The 8,416-nt window shown below is 25.8% G+C and overlaps 2 non-coding genes across 2 annotated transcripts; both read left to right on the forward strand.

Annotated features, from left to right (window-relative positions):
• The first annotated feature begins 5,842 nt into the window (after positions 1–5,842).
• TRNAL-AAG (transfer RNA leucine (anticodon AAG)) lies at positions 5,843–5,923 on the forward strand. Its single transcript has one exon. It is a non-coding gene; the product is annotated as a tRNA-Leu (tRNA).
• A 21-nt stretch (positions 5,924–5,944) lies between these two features.
• On the forward strand, positions 5,945–6,028 carry TRNAY-GUA (transfer RNA tyrosine (anticodon GUA)). Its single transcript is given in 2 exon segments — positions 5,945–5,981; positions 5,993–6,028. It is a non-coding gene; the product is annotated as a tRNA-Tyr (tRNA).
• Positions 6,029–8,416: the final 2,388 nt, after the last annotated feature.

Genomic DNA, 8,416 nt, shown 5'->3' on the forward strand with positions numbered 1-8,416 from the left:
TTTATATTATATTATTTTTTATTTTTTTTCTATATACAAAAGAACTTTTATATGCTAAAATAAACTAATATATTATTATTATCACAATTTATATTTATATATCTATATTAAAATAAATAAATAAATAAGAATAAATAAGAATAAATAATAATAATAATAATAATAATAATAATAAAAATATTAATTAATATTGATAATCATTGCTTAGAAGGCAATTAATTAAATTGAATTACAAAAGCCTAAATTTGAATTAATTTAGCAATTGCACAATTGAGAGTTTTCTATTTTATTTCTTGAACCTATTATGTATTACTAGTTTTAGAGAGTGGTGGAATTTGGACTCACAACATAAATACCAAAAGGTAATCTTTCTTTTATAGCATGCAAGAAAGCTCTCGCATCTACAAATAAGAATTTAGTTGCATTAAACTTATAAATTTTTACTTAGATAAAAAAACTCTTAATTGAACTTTGAAAAAAGTGAAGTATATAAAAAATCAAAAATATTTAAAAGTTTATTTATTTTTTAGTCATAATAAATCTAAAATAATAATAATAATAAAATAAAATTTAATTATACTAAATATCATAAAATTATTATTATTAATTTTTATTTATTTTATATAAAAGATTTTATGGATGATATCAACAAAAGACAAAAAATGACCATTTATAACTTCTACATATTAGATTCTATATAAACATCTATTGAATAAGTATATATTTTTTTCCAAACAATAAGTTATGTCGTTTAGAAAATTCTTTGTTTAACAAACAAATTAATGCTCTTAAAACTAAAAAAGAAGAAGTTTTGTTATTCTTAGGTTTTAAACAAACATCTATTATAAAACTAAAAAAATATTTTAAAGAGAGAATAAGACCTTTACTAGGTGTTGTAAAAGATAGTAGTTGAATAGTCCTTATTGCTAGACAAACTTAATTTTTAACATATTATCTTTTTTGACAACTATACTTCTTATTTTGTAGTTATGTTGCTTCTTTTGATAATATTAAGAAGTGTGCATAGAATCTCTATAATATAAGCACAATCCATCTTCATAATAAAGAATCTTTTTTTACTTAAAAAAGAGATTTAAAATTATATTGTGTCAATTTTCATGTCTTCTACTTTCAAATATATGTATTGAAAGACTTTGGTAATGCTATTGAATGATGAAAAAGTTAAGTCCACTTATATGATTTTCATATCAAAATTTAAAAAGTCAATTGTCATACTTTACAATAAACTTAATTACTTCACTCTATGTTTGTAAATCATGTAAGTTCAACATCTACTTCTTATTTCATATTATAATTTGTATTTTTTTTTAATGAATGCAAAATCATTTTACTTCATTTCAGCCACTAATTTTCAAAATTGTAGAGCATATAATATTATTGATCAATTTTTTTGTTGCAAAATTTAAATCTTATTGTTTGCAATATAAATTACATTATATATTATAGATATGGATTAAAATTTTAGAAAAATAGTATCTAAATTATTTAATATTAGATTCTATCATTCAAAAAATGATAAATATTATAATATAGAAAAATTTAAAATTAATGTACTAATAAATCTTACTTATGATCTTAAAATTAGATAGTTTTAAAATTGAAGTTCAATCACTAATTTTACTTGATTAAAGAATCCTCAAAATTTTATTTTGTGCCATTAAACTTCTTAAGCAAGACAATTCTTAGTTCTTTAATACTTAATCAATGTCTTACTATAAAAGAAGTAATATGATTTTTTGTAGATATTGAAGTAGCTCCAATCATCTCTATATCTTCACTTGTGCTAATTATGTTGTCTCTTGTGGTGATAAATTGAGTGGATGCATTGCAAGCATTAATTTTTTCATTTATTCTTGTATTTGTGTCATTGCATTCTTTATTTCAATAAGACCTTCTATGATTATATACTAAAAAAAGATGTCTAATATTATTCAATGTAAGTAGAAGAAACTTAAGAACAAAGAAAATTTTAAAAAATATATCAATTTAGAAGCCGGTAATTTATAAATTTTAATATATTTATGTCTTATTATGCAAAAAAAGTAGTTCTTTTTTAATTGAAAAAATAAAGCTTTAATAGTTTAAGTATATTCTTGTTAATTTATCAAGAATAATAATTTAAAGAATTTAAATAAATAAGTGAAAATTTTCTCAAAAAAAATGAAATAAAAAAAAATTAAATATAAATATTTTTAAAAAATAAATTATATAGCTATTTTAAATGACTAAGAAATTAGAAACTTTTAAAACTATTATACAAAAAAATAAAAGATTAACAAGAGTGATAAAAGTTTCATTCTTGCCTCTATACATACAATCTAATTAGAATCTATGTGGTGACATTCTATAGGATCTCTAACACATGTCCAAATTGTAAGATACATGTTTAATTTACAAAATAAGCTTTTTATATGTATGCTATATGTCTAGCTTGTACTACAAGTAGCCAATATATGTGATATGTGGCCAACTTATTAGTTAAGTTTGAACCTACTAGTTATCTTTAGACATATCTAAAAACAAAGTCATGTCTATAAAGCTATTAGAAGCTTTTTTATAAGATATTATTTATTTATTTTTATTTTTATTTCTAACTATTCATATTATCTAGGTAATTATAGAAGTAAAGATTTACATTTGTGATAAGTTTAAACTTATTGAGCCATATAAATTCTAAAATGACTTGATCAGAAAATATCTAACTATATTATATATATTTGTGTCATTATGAGTAAATTTTTCTTCTTATATAGAAATAGTTTTACAATAATATGTCGAAAAGAAAAAAGATAATTATTTATGACTTCTATCTATATTAAATTATTTTTTTAATTAATTTTTTTAAAAAATTATTTAACAAATTCTTCATTTAAAAGAAGCCAAAGCTCCTAAGAATAACAAGTTATTATTTTAGAATAATAAGATAAAACTTTGACATTTAACTTTTTAAGAAACATCTATGATAAATTAAGATGAGGATTTTTCAAAGACAATAGGATTCTTGTTAGCTATTTAATAAGATTTTAATAGCCTAATTATTATTATAACTAAATAAAATTAATTATTGACACATTATCTACTTTGGCAACCATGCTTCTTATTTTGTGGTTTTATTGCCTCTTTTCTATCCAATCTAAAAGCAAGATGGAAAATAGATAGTGGATGAATATAAAAATGGTACAGCTATGTATTCCATTGTACTCTGTCGTTCTCTCTTACACTTACTACATGTTGTGGATAGTAAAGAATGGCAATTCGAGCTCCTCTTGTAATTAGAATCAGATTCTTTAATTTGATGCACTGGATTCTACAATATTTCATTGCTCGATTATGTCTACTAAAGATCAATTGTGATGGATCTTTAAAAGTTGTTGCTTTTGTGTCTAAAATTTTATTTTAATTTTTACTTTTTATTATCATAAAAAATGATGATTATATTGATCAGGCAATGGTAGATACAACCTAGTTAATAAATGGATTGAAGTACTCCAAAATTGAGGCTCTTGGCTCAAACATGAATCATTTTTGTATAAGTTTAGATCCTAATTAATTTTTTCTATGATATGTTATTAAGTTTCATTTAATTTATTTCTAATTCTCATACCTTAAATCATTATTTGATCTTTATTATCTTATTTATGTAAATGATTATTCAATTGTTCTTCTTTTTCTTTGAATAAAGTAAAAATATGTTTATTTGTACATGTATTAAAATTAGGCTCAAATAAATACATATTTTTTGATTTATATGTATATATATATATATATATATATATATATATCTACTAAAATTTATCTTTTCTTTGAAAAAATATTAAAGATGTTCATGTATGATAATAAATAAATAATATTAATAATATAATCTACTTCTACCTAACTTTTCTATTAAACCAAGTGAATATATTTGTAAAAATAAATATCTTCAACAAGTGATAGGCAAATTTAATATAATATCATCATCAAAAAACTCATTTTATAATGTGACATTATTTATCTTTATAAAATTTACTATACTTGTAAAGAAGTGAGAATTTTTGTACTAAAATATAAATATAAATATATGTATATATATATATATATATATATATATATATCAATTTTATAAGAAGATAATTTGTAATTTTTAAAGAACTTTGATAATTTTAAGAAAAATAAATAATCCATTTTTTTATCAAAATAGATCAATTTTTGATAAAAATATGTATCAATCTTATCAATTAAGAAATAATCAAAGAACATTTCATAATACTTAAAAAAACTAAATACATATTATTTTTAAAAATAAATATAAAATATGCCTAAATATGTCTTTGTATTTTTTCAAGGCTATATTTTTTCAAAAAAGTGGTTGTTTCATGATATCAATAAGTCTTATTTAAAAACACAAAACAACCAATTAAACCCCAAAAAAAAAAAAAAAAAAAAAATCTTTTATAAATTTTGATGGTGCATAGAAATGTTTTGATTTTTTAAAAATTAAAATTTAATGTAAATAAAAAATCAATATTACTATTTTATTTTTATTAATTATTATCTATATTTACGACTAATATATTTATATTCAATCACCCACATGTATTGATTCTTATAAATCTACAAAAGCAAATATACAACCGATATCATTTTGCATGCTTTTCTACCACAATCATATATAATGCAATAATTACTACATGATTTAATTCCAATTAGACATATAATGTACATTTCTAATAAGACAATATTTGATACTACAAATAAGTTTCTTAAGTAAACAAAAACATTCTAATAAATGTTATGTTTTTCCAAAGACTTTGGATTCTCAAAACAATCATTTAACCTTAATGCTCTAAGCCACTACTAATTAGAAAAGATTATGATTATATACCAAGCCATCCTAATTAGTTGTCTATGCAAGTAATTTCCACCTTCTATAACTACAATTTTTTTTCATTTTTCTTTTATGGTTTTGTTTTCTACAGTATGACAACCTCCAAAAGACAATATCATGGACACTTTTATAACAAAAGTGTTTTTTTAATAAAAGATGCATTTATATTCATACATTCAATACACATGAATAAAATGTTGGCAAAAATGAATTATCCTTTTTGTGTCCAAACTTAGAATCACACATTTGATTTGGTAGATCCATTAGAAAAATTGAGATATTAAACTCGTCACCGTTGGTTGAGGTGTACATAAATTAAATTAGAGGTGAAAGTTCATGAGTTGTGTAAATTGGAATCGACGCACGCAGGCACGATGAGTGTGCGGTGGGATGTGGGCGATGTGAATCGTGTTTGGGCAGAAATGTGGAGGAGTCGCAGTGATAACATGGCAGGTGATCGGGAGCGGTTTTGATGCGAGTTTGAGCGGCCGCGAGCGTGGTGGAATTAGGTGCTCAGTGGACGACGTCTGTGCGATCCGTGGAACGAGGAGCATGGCGGGGCACGGTTCGAGCTCGACGCAGGAGCGAGTAGAGGGTGTTTGACGTTGTGATGTGGTTGGTGGAGCGAATGCGAGGCAGGGGAGCGGAAGAAGAAGGTGAGTTGTTGATGGAGGATGAAGAGCACCCATCTCCGGAGCAGAGACAGGCGTGTTGTGGAATGCGAGGATGGATGCGGGGATGCGAGGTAGTGGTGGTGCGTGCAGGCGTGTGGGGAATGTTGATGGAGTGGGTCCGTGTGCGTTGGTTGGCATGGGAGGAGAGCGGCGTGTTGTGAAATGGGAGGATGGGATGGCGGCAGGAGCAATGCAATGCAGGGAGGAGGATGAGGGGAGGCGCGGGGACGTCGAAGTTGATAAGGTGGCAAGGGGTGGCCTCCACGTCAGCAAGGAGCGTGTTCATATGGCCGAGTTGGTCTAAGGCGCCAGATTAAGGTTCTGGTCCGAAAGGGCGTGGGTTCGAATCCCACTGTGAACAGGGCGCGGTGGGGGTACAAGGCCGACCATAGCTCAGTTGGTAGAGCGGAGGACTGTAGAGTTGGCAGAAATCCTTAGGTCACTGGTTCGAATCCGGTTGGTCGGACCTCCCATCTCTGCGGTTCCCTCTTTTGCCCCTCCCCTCCGGGCTGGGCCTCGTCACGGTTGCCTCTTGGGGAAAACCTGAGCACCATCCTGCCCAAAATCACTTCCACGGTTTTTGGAGTGAATCGGCACAGGTTGTCACAATTCCAAGTTCTCAGTAACTCGGGCTTTGGAATGAACCAACAACGTGCCTTCTGCAGGGTACGTTTGCTGCCTTAGTGGAATAGATCTCGCTGGTACAGGGTGGTGGATGAATACAATATCCAAATGGTTCCTTTTATCAATATATCAATATGAATCCAAAACCATTAACATTATCTAATTGTCCAGAATAGATTTGTTTTGTTTTGTTATATTTTATTTTATTATATATACATCCCCAATTCCTCCTCCTTACTCCTCTATTACTAATATTTAAAGGACCCTAAACAATTGGTTGCCTATTAAATATGTGTCTACAAAATTTGAAAGAACTACATGACAACTATGTCAATAGACGTGCATGGACAATAAACAGATGAAGAAAAATTATCAAAGTTTAAACTAGGTACTTGTTTTGCAAATATGTATTGTTCTAGCTTTGTAATTTGAAAATCTTGGTTTCTATGCCAACATAGATGCATGGTTTTTCTACTTGCGGAGACTTCTTGTATTGTAATTAGAAAGTTCTATCTCTTACAAGTGCCTATGTTATTTAAATATGTAGAAGTAAGTAGAAGTAGATAGAAATATATTAGGTAGATAATAGATCCTTTAGGAAGCTTTAAAATAAGTTTATTTGACATAAATAAGATATATAGACTTTTACAAACCTACCATGTAGCTATTAAAACTTGTGTTATATGTTTCTTACTTTTAAAAGATCACATTGGAACCAATCTATGACTTAAGGCTTGCATCATAAGTCTCACAACTCCTAGAAACCTTTTACTAGACCTTTAAGATAGCTAGTATATATAAAGATAAGACTAAGACTAAGACCATTGTTGGTGTTTTTAAGACCTTTCTTGCATTCATGTCTTATTGAAGACTTTCTATTGTCTATATAATTGATAATGGTTGTATTAGATGGTTGTATTATTTAAAAAACTAAAAAAAAGTTATAATTTTTTTAAAAAATAAGTTTTTTTATTTTAAATACTTTTTTAGATTCTAATAGAGTGATATTATAAAAATATATAAAAAAATGATATTTAAAAAATAGCTTGACTTATTGTTAAAATCTTCAAAATTGATGATGTTCCATCAAACATTCTTAGCATACTAATCTATAGCTAAATATACTTATAGTTGCAAAATCTTTCAAATTCACTTCTAATATTGGTGTATTTATTTTTGTTTTTCTCAATTCTAAAACTTTTTAATGTAAACATTCAACTTCATTATTAACTTCTATTGTAGGCATAATAATGATATTTTTATGATTGAGATTATTAATTTGTGAAATTTTATAGAGGCAAGAGTAAGACCTTCATCATTCTTATTAATACCTTTTTTTTATTTTTAGCTTTGTTTCAAGAATCTCATCTTCTTGTCTTTGGCTATTGCCATTCTTTTTTTTTAAATATAAATAATTTTTTATTATTTTTTTTACCATCTCACTTCTATATATATGTTACTTATTTATTTACATTCTTTAAATTCTTATTCTTGATAAATTATTAAGAATACACTAATTATATCAAAATAATGATCTTTTTTAATTAAGACTAGATCATTTTTATTTTTTTATTTTTAAGACTTAAGTATATTAGAAGTTGTAGATTATTGATTTGTAAACTATTATTATTTTAAAAGTTTTCTTTGTTCATGAATATTTTATTTTTTATATTTTATTTTTTTATTCCAAGTGATATTAGACATCTTGCTTTTTCATTGTGTTATTATAGCAAAACTTAATAAAATGAAAGGTGCAATAGTATTATATGCAAGAGCATATGAAAATATTAATGCTTGAATGCATTAACTCAATCTACTATCACAAAATACAACAAGATTAATTAGAAGTGATGATATAGTGCAAATTTGAGCTTTTTTATTATTTATACAAAATTATATTTCTTTTGTTATGATGGATAATTGTTCAAGCATTAAAGAATTAAAAATTAATTTACTTATGATTTTGCTAGTACAAGAAAAAAGTTTTGAGGATTCATCAATCAAATACAATTAGTGAATGAACTTTAATCTTAGGGTTTTCCAATTCTTAGGTCTTAAGTTATGTTTATTAGAGCTTTGCTTTGAATTTGAATTATATTATGATTTTTTTATCTTTTCTTGAATAATGTGAAATAATATTGGATTAGCTTGAGGATTTATTTATAATTTTTTTTTAATCTATGTACAAATAATATGATTTCAATTTTTATTGCAACAAATAATTTATATT

This window comes from Physcomitrium patens, chromosome 5 (assembly GCF_059467195.1).
Source record: "Physcomitrium patens ecotype Gransden chromosome 5, ASM5946719v1, whole genome shotgun sequence".
NCBI lineage: Eukaryota > Viridiplantae > Streptophyta > Bryopsida > Funariales > Funariaceae > Physcomitrium > Physcomitrium patens.